At 44.0% G+C, this 15,483-nt stretch overlaps 1 protein-coding gene across 1 annotated transcript in view; it reads left to right on the top strand.

The window, feature by feature from the left end:
• RAB3A (RAB3A, member RAS oncogene family) overlaps positions 1 to 15,483 on the top strand; it is an 87,799-nt gene that overhangs the window by 30,856 nt on the left and 41,460 nt on the right. The gene's annotated exons all lie outside the window — the stretch shown is intronic.

The raw sequence follows: 15,483 nt of genomic DNA, 5'->3' as shown, positions 1-15,483 counted from the left end.
CATGTATCACCCATAAAAACCTTTTTTATTTGTCCTGCTCTGTATGTTAATCTGTTCGGCCCAGTCCGATGGGCGTTGCCTCTGTTCCGTCACTCCCCCCCCTCCTCGGCTTGCTGTACGCATTCTTCACTGTGAAGATCGCCGATCGCGTACAGATTTTGCGCGTGCGCCGTATGCTTTGCCCAACTAAGGGCACAGCCAAAAATCAGTAGTGCGCATGCGCCGGCATACGCAGTTGTTTCTTATGTCCCAGAAGTACAGTATTTTGCGGCCGTGCGCACTACTGACTTTGGGTTTGCCCTCAGTTGGGCAAAGCATATTGCGCACGCGCAAGGTCACATTTCAATGCGCACACTCGAAATCTGTACCCGATCTACGATATTCACAGCGAAGAATGCGTACAGCAAACCGAGGAGGAGTGGAGTGACGGAACAGAGGCCAGACCGAATAGATTAACATACAGCGCGGGACAAATAAAGGTTTTTATGGGTGATACATGGGGAGTCGGGGTTTCAGAACTAGATGTGGAACGCATAGCTAACACTCAATTAAATGATATTTTTAGCTGGTAGGCCAAAAAACTGGTGACAAGTTCCTTTTAATGAGTTAATGTTATATCTGTGAAAAAGGACATCTGAATGAGATTCTAAAACTGCGCCCCTCAAAGTGTTCAAAACCACATTAAACCCTTCAGGTTCTTCACAAGAATTAAAGCAATGTGGAAGAAAAAAATAAAAATTGTACTTTTTCCCACAAAAATGTTACTTTAGCCCCATTTTTTTTTTTTACAAGAGCAACAGAAGAAAATGAACCATACAACAACAACCATTTGTTGTTCAATTTCTTTTGACCATGCCTATACCACATATTTGGGGGAAAACCACTGCCGTGCTGGAATCGATAGCGGGCGCCATCTCGTGTTTGCAGAGCCCCTGATTTTCCTAAACAGTAGAAACCACTCACAAAGTGACCCCATTTTGGAAACTACATTTTCAGAGACAGTGCACCATATTGGAGAGCAGATTTTGTTGGAGTGGTTTGTGGATGACATGTCACATAGGATGAACCCCCTCCCCCCATAAGTGACCCCATTTTCAAACCTACTTCCCTGAATGAATTTATCTGGGGGTGCAGTGAGCAAATGGACACCACAGCTGTTTCATAGAATGTTATACCGATGAACGGTGAAGAAAGAATAATTAAATTTTTACCCCTAAATGTTGTTTTAGCTCAAGATTTTACATTGGAAAATAGGGAAAAGTGGCCCCTTAATTTGTCTCACAATTTTTGGAATATCCCATGTGTGGCTGTGCAGTACTGAGGACGGAGCAATATTTGATTATTGGAGCACAGATTTTCCTAGAATAGTTTGCGGACTCCATTTGCAGAACCCCTAAGTACATGAACAGCAGAATCTCCACTGAAGTGGGCATTGGATCCCTATTCCCCATAGCGCTGTTGGATGCAGTGTACCATATGCAGTCTGTCTGAACAAGGGCCTTTTCGACCGAACCATCACTGTATTTGGATTGTTTTGCTAATAAAACTGACATTATTTTTCTGCAACTTGATGAGTGCCGGATTGTTTATTCATCCATTTTGGAAATGCCACCCCTCTGGGAAGTCATCTATGGGGGTGTAGTGGTGATTTTTACTCCATGGATGATTTCTAGAAAAAAGCAGTAGTGGATGCTTTAGAGCAAAAATTGCAAACATGCCATTGTATGAAGTAATACGGGACCCCAGTACCATCTGGAGATAATCGTAAAGGAGGTCTTCTGCGTTTTGGTTGCAATTCAGGTTTTGTGAGCATATTGAAAACATATAGCCCATTGCGAGTCCTCCAAAGATTGGCCCAATTCTTTTTCCCATGCAGTGCAATCGGGTGGTCTGACAGTTGAAGTTTGGGCTATTAGGTGGAGATAGAGCAATGAGATGGAGTGCCAAGGTGGAGACGATAAGAGACAAAGTTTTCAAACTTTGTAAGATCCCTATTCAGCTGTCTATCTTTCTTAACATGAGGATATAAATGTTGCAATTAACTATAAATAATCTAATTTTTCTAACCAATTTATACTATACTAACACCTGCCCTATATCGTAACTAATAAATTGATGGGACTAACTGGGAAAGGGGGCAATCTATTGATTTGTGTGTGTTTTTACAGTGTGACAAGATTGCCCACTGACAAAGCTGTTGTCGGCAGCACTTGTCACACTGCTTCTCTTCTGATCGCTCACGGACAGAAGATCAGAGGAGTGTTTTATCTGAGATAAATCACCCAGGAAAGATTGTTACTACAACAAACTTTCTCAGCGATTGCGGCCATTGACTAGCATGACGGTAACATAATCAGGACCTGAACCAATCAGGTCTCAATGAGGTCAGTGGTTACAGCTAGCATTCTGCACCGGAATCCCAGTGCTTACAGGTATGTTAGGGTCCCTATCTCAGCAAGACCGCCGACTGTAGATAAATAGCGCTGCACAAAGCCCAGCAAATGCCGACGTTTATGTGCCGTCGGCGGTCAGGAAGCAGATAAAAAGTGCGCAAACATTTTGCTAATGTGGAGCTGTGCAAAAATGGCGTTTATTCGCCCAATTTGTGGAGTCAACAGTGTGATGCAACAGCAAAAAAGGCAAATGCAGTTCTGTGATGTATTAAGAGAAGCACAGAGTCTAGCTCATGTGAAGTCATTATCCCCCTCTACTCATCTTTGGTCTGGCTTCATCTGGAATACAGTGTTCAGTTCTGGGCCCCACGTTTTGAAAAACACATTGAAACACTGGAGCAAGTTCAGAGAAGAGCTACCAGGATGGTGAGAGGACTGAAAAGTATGTTCTATGAGGAACGGTTAAAGGATCTGGGAATGTTTAGCTTGCAAAAAAGGATAACAGGAGACTTAATAGCTGCCTACAAATATCTGAAGGGCTGTCACAGTGTAGAGGGATCATCCTTATTCTCATTTGCACGTGGAAATACGAGAAGCAATGGGATGAAACTGAAAGGGAGAAGATACAGATTAGATGTTAGAAAAAACTTTTTGACAGTTAGGGTGATCAATGAGTGGAACAGGCTGCCATGAGAAGTGGTGAGTTCACCTTCAATGGAAGTCTTCAAACAGAGGCTGGACAGACATCTGACTGGGAGGATTTAGTGAATCCCGCATTGAGCAGGGGGTTGGACCAGATGGCCCAGGAGGTCCCTTCCAACTCTAACATTCTATGATTCTGTGAAAATGCACTGAGCTGGGGTGGGACAGGGGCGCGATGTTGCAGCTCATTTAATTCATGACAAAGTGAGGAGATCGTTACGCCAAAAGTCTTTCTCCAGTATCTTTTTCTGACTGGAGTATGATTTGTGGCGAGGTGTAGGCCACACGTGTGACACTGACGATTCATTACGAGGCATGCAACTCTTCTTGAATCAGGTGCCTCTGGCTCCAGTACGCCCCCTAATTTGTTAGCTTCGAAGCCAAGTGATTGATCACCTGTGATTTTACTGTCACAATATTGCTTTTATCCAGTGTTACTTCAATCTTAATAAATGACTAGGTATTTTGCATACATTTGTGGCTATTTCTAAGTCATAATTCAACATTGTTAAACCTTTCCTTCATTTGTTGTAAAGCTGTGCGAATTGTGGTATTGCAGCTGAGCCTCATTCACTTCAGTGGAGCTAATAGCTGACACAACCAATACACTGATGTGGCGCTATTTCTGAAATTAAGCAGCCTGCCACTTTTAATCCTGTACAACCAAAAAGTCGTTATCTAGGAAATTCAAACATACTGGCCTCGATCCATTAACACTGACATTATACACTCCAGTCGAAGGGGCATGCTGGGGTAAGCGGTGACTAATTAAATAAGAGTTGCACACCACTTAATAAATCAGGCACATCTTACAAGTGGCGTGTTCCTCCATGCATCTTGCTAAAAATCTTACTCCATTCAGGGACTAGAGGAAGATTTCTGGCATAAGGTACCCCACAACTGAACATGAATCTGACAGGCAGGCATTGATATGCCTCTATCCCTACCATGCTCCACCTACATTAATTTTTCAGTGTGTGGGGGCTCACACTGTATATAGGAGGACTGTGTGGAGGCTTACACTGTATATAGGAGGACTGTGTGGAGGCTCCCACTGTATATAGGAGGACTGTGTGGAGGCTCCCACTGTATATAGGAGGACTGTGTGCGAGCTCACACTGTATATAGGAGGACTGTGTGCGGGCTCACACTGTATATAGGAGGACTGTGTGCGGGCTCACACTGTATATAGGAGGACTGTGTGGGGGCTCACACTGTATATAGGAGGACTGTGTGGAGGCTTACACTGTATATAGGAGGACTGTGTGGAGGCTCCCACTGTATATAGGAGGACTGTGTGGAGGCTCCCACTGTATATAGGAGGACTGTGTGCGAGCTCACACTGTATATAGGAGGACTGTGTGCGGGCTCACACTGTATATAGGAGGACTGTGTGGGGCTCACACTGTATATAGGAGGACTGTGTGGAGGCTCCCACTGTATATAGGAGGACTGTGTGGAGGCTCCCACTGTATATAGGAGGACTGTGTGCGAGCTCACACTGTATATAGGAGGACTGTGTGCGGGCTCACACTGTATATAGGAGGACTGTGTGGGGGCTCCCACTGTATATAGGAGGACTGTGTGGAGGCTCCCACTGTATATAGGAGGACTGTGTGCGGGCTCACACTGTATATAGGAGGACTGTGTGCGGGCTCACACTGTATATAGGAGGACTGTGTGCGGGCTCACACTGTATATAGGAGGACTGTGTGCGGGCTTACACTGTATATAGGAGGACTGTGTGGAGGCTCACACTGTATATAGGAGGACTGTGTGCGGGCTCACACTGTATATAGGAGGACTGTGTGGGGGCTCACACTGTATATAGGAGGACTGTGTGGGGGCTCACACTGTATATAGGAGGACTGTGTGGAAGCTCCCACTGTATATAGGAGGACTGTGTGCGGGCTCACACTGTATATAGGAGAACTGTGTGGGGGTCACTGTACTTAGGAGGCTGTGTGGCTGCTCATACTGTATATGGGGGCTCATACTGTAAAAAAGAGGACTGTGGTGGCTCACTATTTAGGGGCTGTGTGCTGCTCATACTGCATATGGGGCTCATACTGTTTATGGGGCTGTGTGGGGGCTTATACTGTGTATATGGGGGCTCTGTGGAGGCTCATACTGTGTGTATGGGGGCTCTTACTGTGTATAGGAAGCTATGCAAATTTATACTGTGTGGGAACTCATACTATATATAGGGGTGCTGTGTATGTGTTGCTCATGCTGTATATAGGGGGGCTGTGTGGGGCTCATACTGTATATAGCGTCTGTGTGTGGGGTCTCATACTGTACAGTATTTAGGGTGACAGGTATACTGTATATAACATCTGTATGTGGGGGCTCATACTGTATATAGGGGGTATATGTGTACTCATACTGTGTACAGGGTGGGTGTGGGCTTATAGGGTAGGATATGGGGGTGTCGGCATACTTACGGTAATTCTGCTCAATATTAAATGATACAAGTACAGTAATATGTAACTATAATTTAAATGTTAAAATTGAGCAGAATTGGTTTCAGCATATTGCTTCGGCCCTCTGCAACAGTCACGGTCTCTTATGTGGCCCCTCAAGATTAATCACCCACCCCGCCTATATAGGAAAGCTATATTAATGTAGAATCCTAAATTACTGTAAGTGGGTTGATACCAATATGTATAAAAATCATATAAATCAGATGAAAAATGAAGATTAAAGTCTCTATAAAGGGTAAAAGAAAAACTATAATAAGCATTGCTGTTTTGGCTGTCTTTTTTATATAAAGAGTCTGGTCTGTCAATTTATAAAGGATTAAAATATCCTTTTTTCAGCAAAAGGAATGACAGTCTTAATTACAGATATCAAACCGTTCTGACAAAGACTCTGGCAGCAGCAGCTGTTTCTACATCCAGGTTCCCCTCCCGCCTTCTCCATGGAGAATATAACAGTTAATGAGGATCTGAAGAGAAACGCGTGATGTCTATCTCAGATACATACTGTGCAGAACAAAGGTTGCTAACTTATTTTTCCTCTAAAAGTGAGATTCACTTAAGTTAGGACTCTTAATTTTAACCCCTGATATGACAGTTTAAACCAGGGGTCCTCAAACTTTTTAAACAGGGGGCCAGATCACGGTCCCTCGGACCATTGGAGGGCCGGAATATAGTTTAAAAAAAATTATGAATAAATTCCTGTGCACACTGCACATATCTTATTTAGAGGTAATAAAACAAAAATAGGAACAAATACTATATTAAAAATGAAGTTAAATCATCAAACTTACCGATTTTTTGGGTTCTTCGAATATCCTACACTTCGAGTCAATTTTTTCTCTTTCTTGATATCATTGCTTCCTAGGGATTCAAAATTGCTATTAGTAAAATACCAACATATATACAGCGCTACCAAAACAATATACCAGCAATAAAACTGCCCACACAGAGACATACAGACTGCACTGCCCATCAATGCAGCCTGATCAGTGCCCATCAATGCAGCCTGATCAGTGCCCATCAGCGCAGCCTGATCAGTGCCCATCAGCGCAGCCTGATCAGTGCCCATCAGCGCAGCCTGATCAGTGCCCATCAGCGCAGCCTGATCAGTGCCCATCAGCGCAGCCTGATCAGTGCCCATCAGCGCAGCCTGATCAGTGCCCATCAGCGCAGCCTGATCAGTGCCCATCAGCGCAGCCTGATCAGTGCCCATCAATGCAGCCTGATCAGTGCCCTTCAGCGCAGCCTGATCAGTGCACATCAATGCAGCCTCACCAGTGCCCATATTGGTGGAACTCCACTTTTACCTCAGGCTCAGACTGGTGTGGTGCAAGAATCCCCAATAGGCAACATTGGTCCCTAAAAGGCAGGTAAATGTCCCCAATAGGCAGCACAGGTCCCCAATAGACAGGTAAATGTCCCCAATAGGCAGCACAGGTCCCCAATAGGCAGGTAAATGTCCCCAATAGGCAGCACAGGTCCCCATTAGGCAGCACAGGTCCCCCCCAATAGGCAGCACAGGTCCCCAATAGGCAGGTAAATGTCCCCAATAGGCAGCACAGGTCCCCATTAGGCAGCACAGGTCCCCAATAGGCAGCACAGGTCCCCAATAGGCAGGTAAATGTCCCCATTAGGCAGCACAGGTCCCCAATAGGCAGCACAGGTCCCCAATAGGCAGGTAAATGTCCCCAATAGGCAGGTAAATGTCCCCAATAGGCAGGTAAATGTCCCCAATAGGCAGGTAAATGTCCCCAATAGGCAGGTAAATGTCCCCAATAGGCAGCACAGGTCCCCATTAGGCAGGTAAATGTCCCCAATAGGCAGCAAAGGTCCCCAATAGGCAGGTAAATGTCCCCAATAGGCAGCACAGGTCCCCAATAGGCAGGTAAATGTCCCCAATAGGCAGCACAGGTCCCCAATAGGCAGGTAAATGTCCCCAATAGGCAGCACAGGTCCCCAATAGGCAGCACAGGTCCCCAATAGGCAGGTAAATGTCCCCATTAGGCAGCACAGGTCCCCATTAGGCAGCACAGGTCCCCAATAGGCAGGTAAATGTCCCCAATATGCAGCACAGGTCCCCATTAGGCAGCACAGGTCCCCAATTAGGCAGGTAAATGTCCCCAATAGGCAGGTAAATGTCCCCATTAGGCAGGTAAATGTCCCCAATAGGCAGGTAAATGTCTCCAATAGGCAGCACAGGTCCCCATTAGGCAGCACAAGTCCCCAATAGGCAGGTAAATGTCCCAATTAGGCAGCACAGGTCCCCAATAGGCAGGTAAATGTCCCCATTAGGCAGCACAGGTCCCCATTAGGCAGGTAAATGTCCCCATTAGGCAGCACAGGTCCCCATTAGGCAGGTAAATGTCCCCATTAGGCAGGTAAATGTCCCCATTAGGCAGGTAAATGTCCCCATTAGGCAGATAAATGTCCCCATTAGGCAGCACAGGTCCCCAATAGGCAGCACAGGTCCCCAATAGGCAGGTAAATGTCCCCATTAGGCAGCACAGGTCCCCAATTGGCAGGTAAATGTCCCCATTAGGCAGCACATGTCCCCATTAGGCAGGTAAATGTCCCCATTAGGCAGCACAGGTCCCCAATAGGCAGGTAAATGTCCCCATTAGGCAGGTAAATGTCCCCATTAGGCAGATAAATGTCCCCAATAGGCAGCACAGGTCCCCATTAGACAGGTAAATGACCCCAATAGGACCCGGCGTTAAAAAAAAAAAAAAAAAAAAAAAAAGTACTCACCTATGTCCCCCGCTGCTCTGAAGAGGCGCCCGCTCATCTCAGTCTTCTTCCTGCATAGGCACACTGGCGGCTTGACGTCATCAGGCCGCGCTGGCGGTGTGATGATAATCAGGCCGTCTGTGTGCACTGTGCTCTGCTGCATACGGAGGGCTGCGTAACGCCTTTCCTCGGCGCCTCGTCCCGCCCGCGATTACAGGGCCCGCCGGCATTGAACTGCAGTGCAGTTCATAAGTTCAATGTCGGCCTGGCGGGGGGCCGGATAAAAGTCCTTGGCGGGCCGCATGTGGCCCGCGGGCCGTAGTTTGAGGACCCCTGGTTTAAACTATAGTTAAAAAAAAAACCCCGCAACTTTGCCCACAGATCAATGACATTAGCCACGTACATTACAATAAAGTTGTCTAAACGGATTGGACAAAGATCCGATCTGTGCATGTATGTGTGGGGGAAGTCCAACAGCCAAACAAAGAGATCAGCATGGTAATGATATATTACAGTTTCTAAAAATGAATGACCTATTCGTATAATAAGTGATAACTGTTAGACCAGTACCTGGCGGCAGTTTTGTTGGCAGACATATACATAGGGGTCCCAGCAGTGGGACTCATATCAATTTAACAATTATTACCTAATGAATGGCTAGGTGAAATATTTTGTACGCTGGAATTCCCCGATAACTTTTTTTTTTTAGGGTATAAATTATTTCCAGGACTTTTTAGCTGCAGCTGATTTCCATACCCCTTTGACCTTGGCATATTCAAACAATTGTGTGTAATGAGATAGTGAGAGTTGTGGCCAATCTGTGTTCAAGGAGTCCCACGGAAATATATAATATTTAACTAGTATGGCCTTACTTAGTTGTTCCTTTGTATCTGGAAATTCAAGGTACATTTATCTTCAGTAAGGCCATGTGATCTATTGGTGACCCTCTGGGAATTACATGGATTTACATTCTCTAGAGGGGTCACAAGTTGCTGTCTTATGAAATTGTCTGGGCTCTACCACTGAACTTCTTCAAAAATTTCTATCAGAGTTGTTGATGATGACTGCACAGCTCTTGTCACAAAATTCTAATGTAGTAAATGACAGTTTAGCCTCCTGACACTATACTTATATTTGCTTAGTTAGGAGAATATAGTGGGGAGGAAAATCGGTGTCCTCCTAGTAGATGGAAATGGTACTGGCTCTAGCTAGTCATGTGATGCTATAGTGATGTATAATGGGATTACCGTAATTGCTCAAATAAAATGCAGATTAGAATCTAGAAATCAAGATGAAGGCAAAAAAAGAGAATGTTGATCTGCAGGAAAGTAAGTAGACTAAGTTATAGGTGCATCTCACAAAATTAGAATATCATCCAAAAGTTAATTTATTTCACTTCTTCAATACAAAAAGTGAAACTCGTATATTATACAGAGTCATTACACACAGAGTGATCTATTTCAAGTGTATATTTCTGTTAATATTGATGATCATGGCTTGCAGCCAATGAAAACCCAAAAGTCATTATCTCAGTGAATTAGTGTACTTTATAACACCAGCTTGAAAAAATTATTTTAAAATCCAAAACATTGGCCTAAAGAAATGTACCGTATGTTCAGTAAATGCACTCAATACTTGGTCGTGGCTCCTTTTACATCAATTACTGCATCAATGCGGCGTGGCATGGAGGCGATCAGCCTGTGGCACTGCTGAGGTGTTATGGAAGCCCAGGTTGCTTTGATAGCTGCCTTTAGCTGATATGCATTGTTGGGTCTGGTGTCTCTCATCGTCCTCTTGACAATACCCCATAGGTTAAGGTCAGGTGAGTTTGCTGGCCAATCAAGCACAGTGATGCGGTTCTTTTTAACCCCTTAACCCCCGAGGGTGGTTTGCACATTAATGACCGGGCCAATTTTTACAATTCTGGCCACTGTACCTTTATGAGGTCATAACTCTGGAACGCTTCCATGGATCCTGGTGATTCTGCCATGTTTTCTCGTGACATATTGTACTTCATGAGAGTGGTAGAATTTCTTTAATATGACGTGCATTTATTTGTGAAAAAAAACGGCAGCACGGTGGCTCAGTGGTTAGCGCTGCAGTCCTGGGATAGAATCCCACCAAGGACAACATCTGAAAGGAGTTTGTATGTTCTCCCCGTGTTTGCGTGGGTTTCCTCCGGGCACTCCGGTTTCCTCCCACACTCCAAAGACACACTGATAGGAAATTTAGATTGTGAGCCCCATCGGGGACAGTGATGAAAATGTGTGCAAACTGTAAAGCGCTGCGGAATATGTTAGCGCTATATAAAAATAAAGATTATTATTAAAGGAAATTTCCAACTTTGAATTTTCATGCCCTTAAATCACACAAAATACCCAATAAATAACATTTCCCACGTTTACTTTACATCAGCACAATTTTAGAACCAAATTTTTTTTTAGTTAGGAAGTTATAAGGGTTAAAAGTTGACCAGGGATTTCTCATTTTTACAACACCATTTTTTTTTTTTTTGGACCACATCACATTTTAAGTCACTTTGAGGCGTCTATATATAACCAAAAGTGACACCATTCTAAAAACTGCACCTCTGAAGGTGCTCAAAACCACATTCAAGAAGTTTATTAACCCTTTAGGTGCCTCACAGGAATTTTTGGAATGTTTAAAAAAATAAATAAATAAAATGAACATTTACCCCTTTTTTTCACAAAAAATGTACTTCAGATCCATTATTTTTATTTTACCAAGGTTAAAAGGAGAAATTGGACCCAAAAAGTTGTACAATTTGTCCTGAGTACGCTGATACCCCATATATGCAGGTAAACCACTATTTAGGCGCATGGCAGAGCTCGGCAGGGAAGGAGGGCCGTTTGACTTTTCAATGCAAAATTGGCTGGAACTGAGATTGGATGCCATGTTGCATTTGGAGAGCCCCTGATGTGCCCCCCACAAGTGACACCATTTTGGAAACTAGACCCCCTAAGGAACTTATCTAGATGTGTGGTGAGCACTTTGAACCCCCAAGTGCTTCACAGAAGTTTACAGCGTACAGCCGTAAAAATAAAAAATCATATTTTTTTTTTTTTTACAAAATTGATCTTTTCGCCCCAATATTTTATTTTCACAAGGGTAACAGGAGAAATTGGACCCCCAAAAGTTGTTGTTCAATTTGTCCTGAGTATGCCTATACCCTATATGTACGGGTAAATCACTGTTTGGGCGCACAGCAGAGATCGGAAGGGAAGGGGCACCGTTTGACTTTTTCAACGCGGAATTGGCTGGAATTGAGATCGGACGCCATGTTGCATTTGGAGAGCCCCTGATGTGCTTAAACAGTGGAAATCCCCCAATTCTAACTCCAACCCTAACCCCAACACACCTCTAACCCTAATCCTAACCCTAACCATAACCCTAACAACAACGCTAACCCTAAGTTTAGCCCCAAGCCTAATTTTACAACTAACCCTAATGGGAAAATGGAAATAAATACTATTTTTTATTTTATTATTTTTCCCTAACTAAGGTTGTGATAACGGGGGGGTTTGATTTTCTATTTATAGCGGGTTTTTATGTATAGCAGCTGTCATACGCTAAAAGACGCTTTTTATTGCAAAAAATAGTTTTTGCATCACCACATATTGAGAGCTATAATTTTTCCATATTTTGACCCACAGAGTCTGTGAGGTCTTGTTTTTTGCGGGACAAGTTGACGTTTTTATTGGTACCATTTTCGTGCATGTGACATTTTTTGATCGCTTTTTATTACGATTTTTGGGATGCAGAATGAACAAAAACTAGCAATCCATGAATTTGTTTTGGAGAGGCGTTTATACCGTTCCACGTGTGGTAAAATTGATAAAGCAGTTTTATTCTTCGGGTCAGTACGATTACAGCGATACCTCTTTTTATATAATTTTTTTATATTTTGGCTTTTATACAATAAAAACAAATAGTTTTATGTAAAAATAATTATTTTTGAATCGCTTTATTCTGAGAGCTATAACTTTATTATTTTTTCCCTGATGATGCTGTATGGCGGCTCGTTTTTTGCGGGAAAAGATGACGTTTTCAGCGGTACCATGTTATTTATATACGTCTTTTGATCCCATGTTATTCCACTTTTTGTTTGGCGGTATGATGAAAAAGCATTGTATTTTTGCCTTTTTTTTTTCTGGGGTTCACTAAAGGGGTTAATTAGTGGGATAGTTTTATAGGTCTGGTCGTTACGGATGCGGCAATACTAAATATGTGTACTTTTATTGTTTTTTTATTTACATAAGGAAATGTATTTATTGGGGAAATTTTTTTTTTTCCTTTATTTAAGAATTTTTTAAAAAAATATTTTTTCACGTTTTTTTTTTTTTTTTTACTTTATTACATTGTCCCAGGATGGAACATCATTATATCATGTCAGATCGCTGATCTGACACTTTGCACGTCACTGTGTCAGATCAGCAATCTGACAGGTAGTGAAGGAGGCTTGCCGGTGCCTGCTGTCAGGCACTGACAAGGTATTTCACTGCAGGACCCGGAAGGACCCCACGACCATCTTGGAGCCGGGGGGTCTCCATGGAGACACTCAGAACAACGTGATCACATTGTGTTGTTCTGAGGGAAGCACGCAGGGAGCCCCCTCCCTGCTCGGTGCTTCTGGTATGCCATCGGAACACTGCGATCATGTTTGATCGCAGTGTGCCAGGGGTTAAAGTGCCGAGAGCGGACCGTGACTGCTCTTGGCACTTAGTGCTGGGTGTCAGCTGTTAGAATCAGCTGACATCTGGCCTTGATCAGCTGCGCTCCCCCCGTGAGCACGGCTGATCGCGTATGACGTACTATTCCATCCATGGACTGGACGGAATAGTACGTCCAAGGTCAGAAAGGGGTTAAACCAGGTATTGGTAATTTTGGCAGTGTGGACAGGTGCCAAGTCCTGCTGGAGAATTACATTTCCATTTCCAAAATGCTTGTTGGTAGAGGGAAGCATGAAGTGCTCTAAAATTTCCTGGTAGACGGCTGCGCTGACTTTGGTCTTTGTAAAACACAGTGGACCTACACCAGCAGATGGCATGGCTTCCCAAACCATCACTGATTGTGGAAACCACACTAGACCTTGGAAATCAAGGTCCCAAAGTCTAGAGGAAGAGTGGAGAGGCGCACAATCCAAGCTGCTTAACGTCTGCACCTCCCCACAAATCATTCTCCAGTCAGGGACTGAAGGACTGAAGAAAGACTTTTGGCTTCAAGATCTCAACGCCTTGTCATTAATTAATTGAGCTGCAGCGTCGCCCCCCTGTGCCACCACAACTCAGTCCATTTTCATTGAATCATAGAATTGTAGAGTTGGAAGGGACCTCAAGGGTCATCATCCCCAACCCCCCTGCTCAATGCAAAGGACATGTCATCTTTAACTTGCTTAACTGTTCACAATAAGAGGAATTTTAACCAGGAGTGCCCAAACGTTTACATGTTGCTGTGTTTGAAATAGAAAACCAAGAAAACTTTTATTTGCAGACAGCTGTTTTGGAGTTATGGCCTCTCATCAGTGCCAATTAGGAGACTGGTTGACTAGGTGAGAGGCCTTTGACAGAGGACTTGGGGAAGAAGCTTTACTCCCAGATCTTGTCATATGTCCTCTTGATGCTCTGCTTTTAACCACTGACCTCTTTCGCCTAGCCTACAAGTGTCTTAATTTACATTGCTCAGGGTCAAAAGCCATGAAACGACTGGGTGCAGGTACCTTTTAGGCTGTGTGCCCACGTTGTGTTTAAGCGTTCCCGCCCCGTTTTAACGCAGCAGAAACGCATAAATAAACCCATTCCCATGCAATCCTATGGGATTCCGCAGTTGCTGTGCCAATGCTGTGGATTTTTCCGCTGCAGAATCGCATAGTAGTAAAATCCTCAGCATGTCCATTACATTGAAACGCTCACTTTGCGCATGTGGCTATGCCCACCATGCGTAAAGTGAGCGCTTCATGTGCGGATGGTACCCAGGGTCTGGAGGAGAGGAGACTCTCCTCCATGCCCTGGGTAGCATATTCCTGTAAAAAATAGAATTAAAATAAAAAATAGGGATATACTTACCCTCTGTCGACCCCCGGAGTCCTCCCGGTACTCATTGGCGCTGGCGGCAACTTCCGTTCCCTGGGATGCATTGCGCGAATGACCTCTGATGACCTAGCGGTCTTGCGAGAAGAAACAGGGGCATGGTGACCTTTATATGCTTCTTCATGTATCAGGAGCGTCTGACTCTAGCGTGAACAACAGCGGTCCTGATGAATCTGGGTCTATGACTGGAGCACATGTCTTGCTGGAAGCAAAAGCCTCTTTTGGCGCATCTTACTCCAACACGCTATTCATTAAGACTAGAGTACAAAATACTGATCTTGAAAAAATCAAGGCCACAGGATTCCCAGAGTGTTTCCATTTTATTTTTTTACATATGACATCAGTTTAGGATTCATTTTTTTCCATGCTCTTAAATTGGCGAGTCTCAACCGAAACCATCCATTTGAATGAGCCCTTAAGACAGAGCCGCAGTCTGTGGATTTTGTTATGGAAACTTGTGAAACTGTCCCATTCATATGAAACAATCAATCAACAAGCTGAATTATAATAATACAGTTAATTATTAATATTATAGTGTGATATTCAAACATCAGTAGAAGTAATATGGTGGGCAGACAACTATCATAACCAAATTTTGTGCTACTTGGTAGAAGAAGCTGAATATTATATATACAAGCCACAGCACAAAGAAGTCTTGTGAAGCTAGTCACTATTCACAGACAGACCTTGAGGCAGAAGAGTCAGACATTCCAGGGTCAATACCAAGAGAGTACATAGAGAGCCAAGGGAAAAGACGAAGGCGTAAGTCAGGTCACAGTCCAGGGTCAATAACAAGAGATAGTGGATCACAAGCCAAAGAACAAGACAAAGGGACAGTCAGAACATGGTCCAAAGGGTCAGGCAGCAGAAGATCTGAGCTTAGAGCAACAGAATCGGGCTAACACTCACCAAGAAGCACAAACTACATCTGGCAGGGATCAGGGGCAGACAGCTCAGTTAAGTAGCTGGGCAATTACCAGAACGCCGAACACCTGGAGAAAATCCCGCACCTTCCAGTCACAGATTGGACAGCTGAGCTGTCAATCAAGGCACTAACAGCTCAGCAAGCCCATA

Source organism: Dendrobates tinctorius, unplaced genomic scaffold (assembly GCF_039654945.1).
Source record: "Dendrobates tinctorius isolate UK_male_01 unplaced genomic scaffold, ASM3965494v1 ptg000011l, whole genome shotgun sequence".
NCBI classification, from domain to species: Eukaryota; Metazoa; Chordata; class Amphibia; order Anura; family Dendrobatidae; genus Dendrobates; species Dendrobates tinctorius.
The sequence above is the reverse complement of the archived record's forward strand: the minus strand, read 5'-3'. Positions and strand labels throughout refer to the sequence as shown.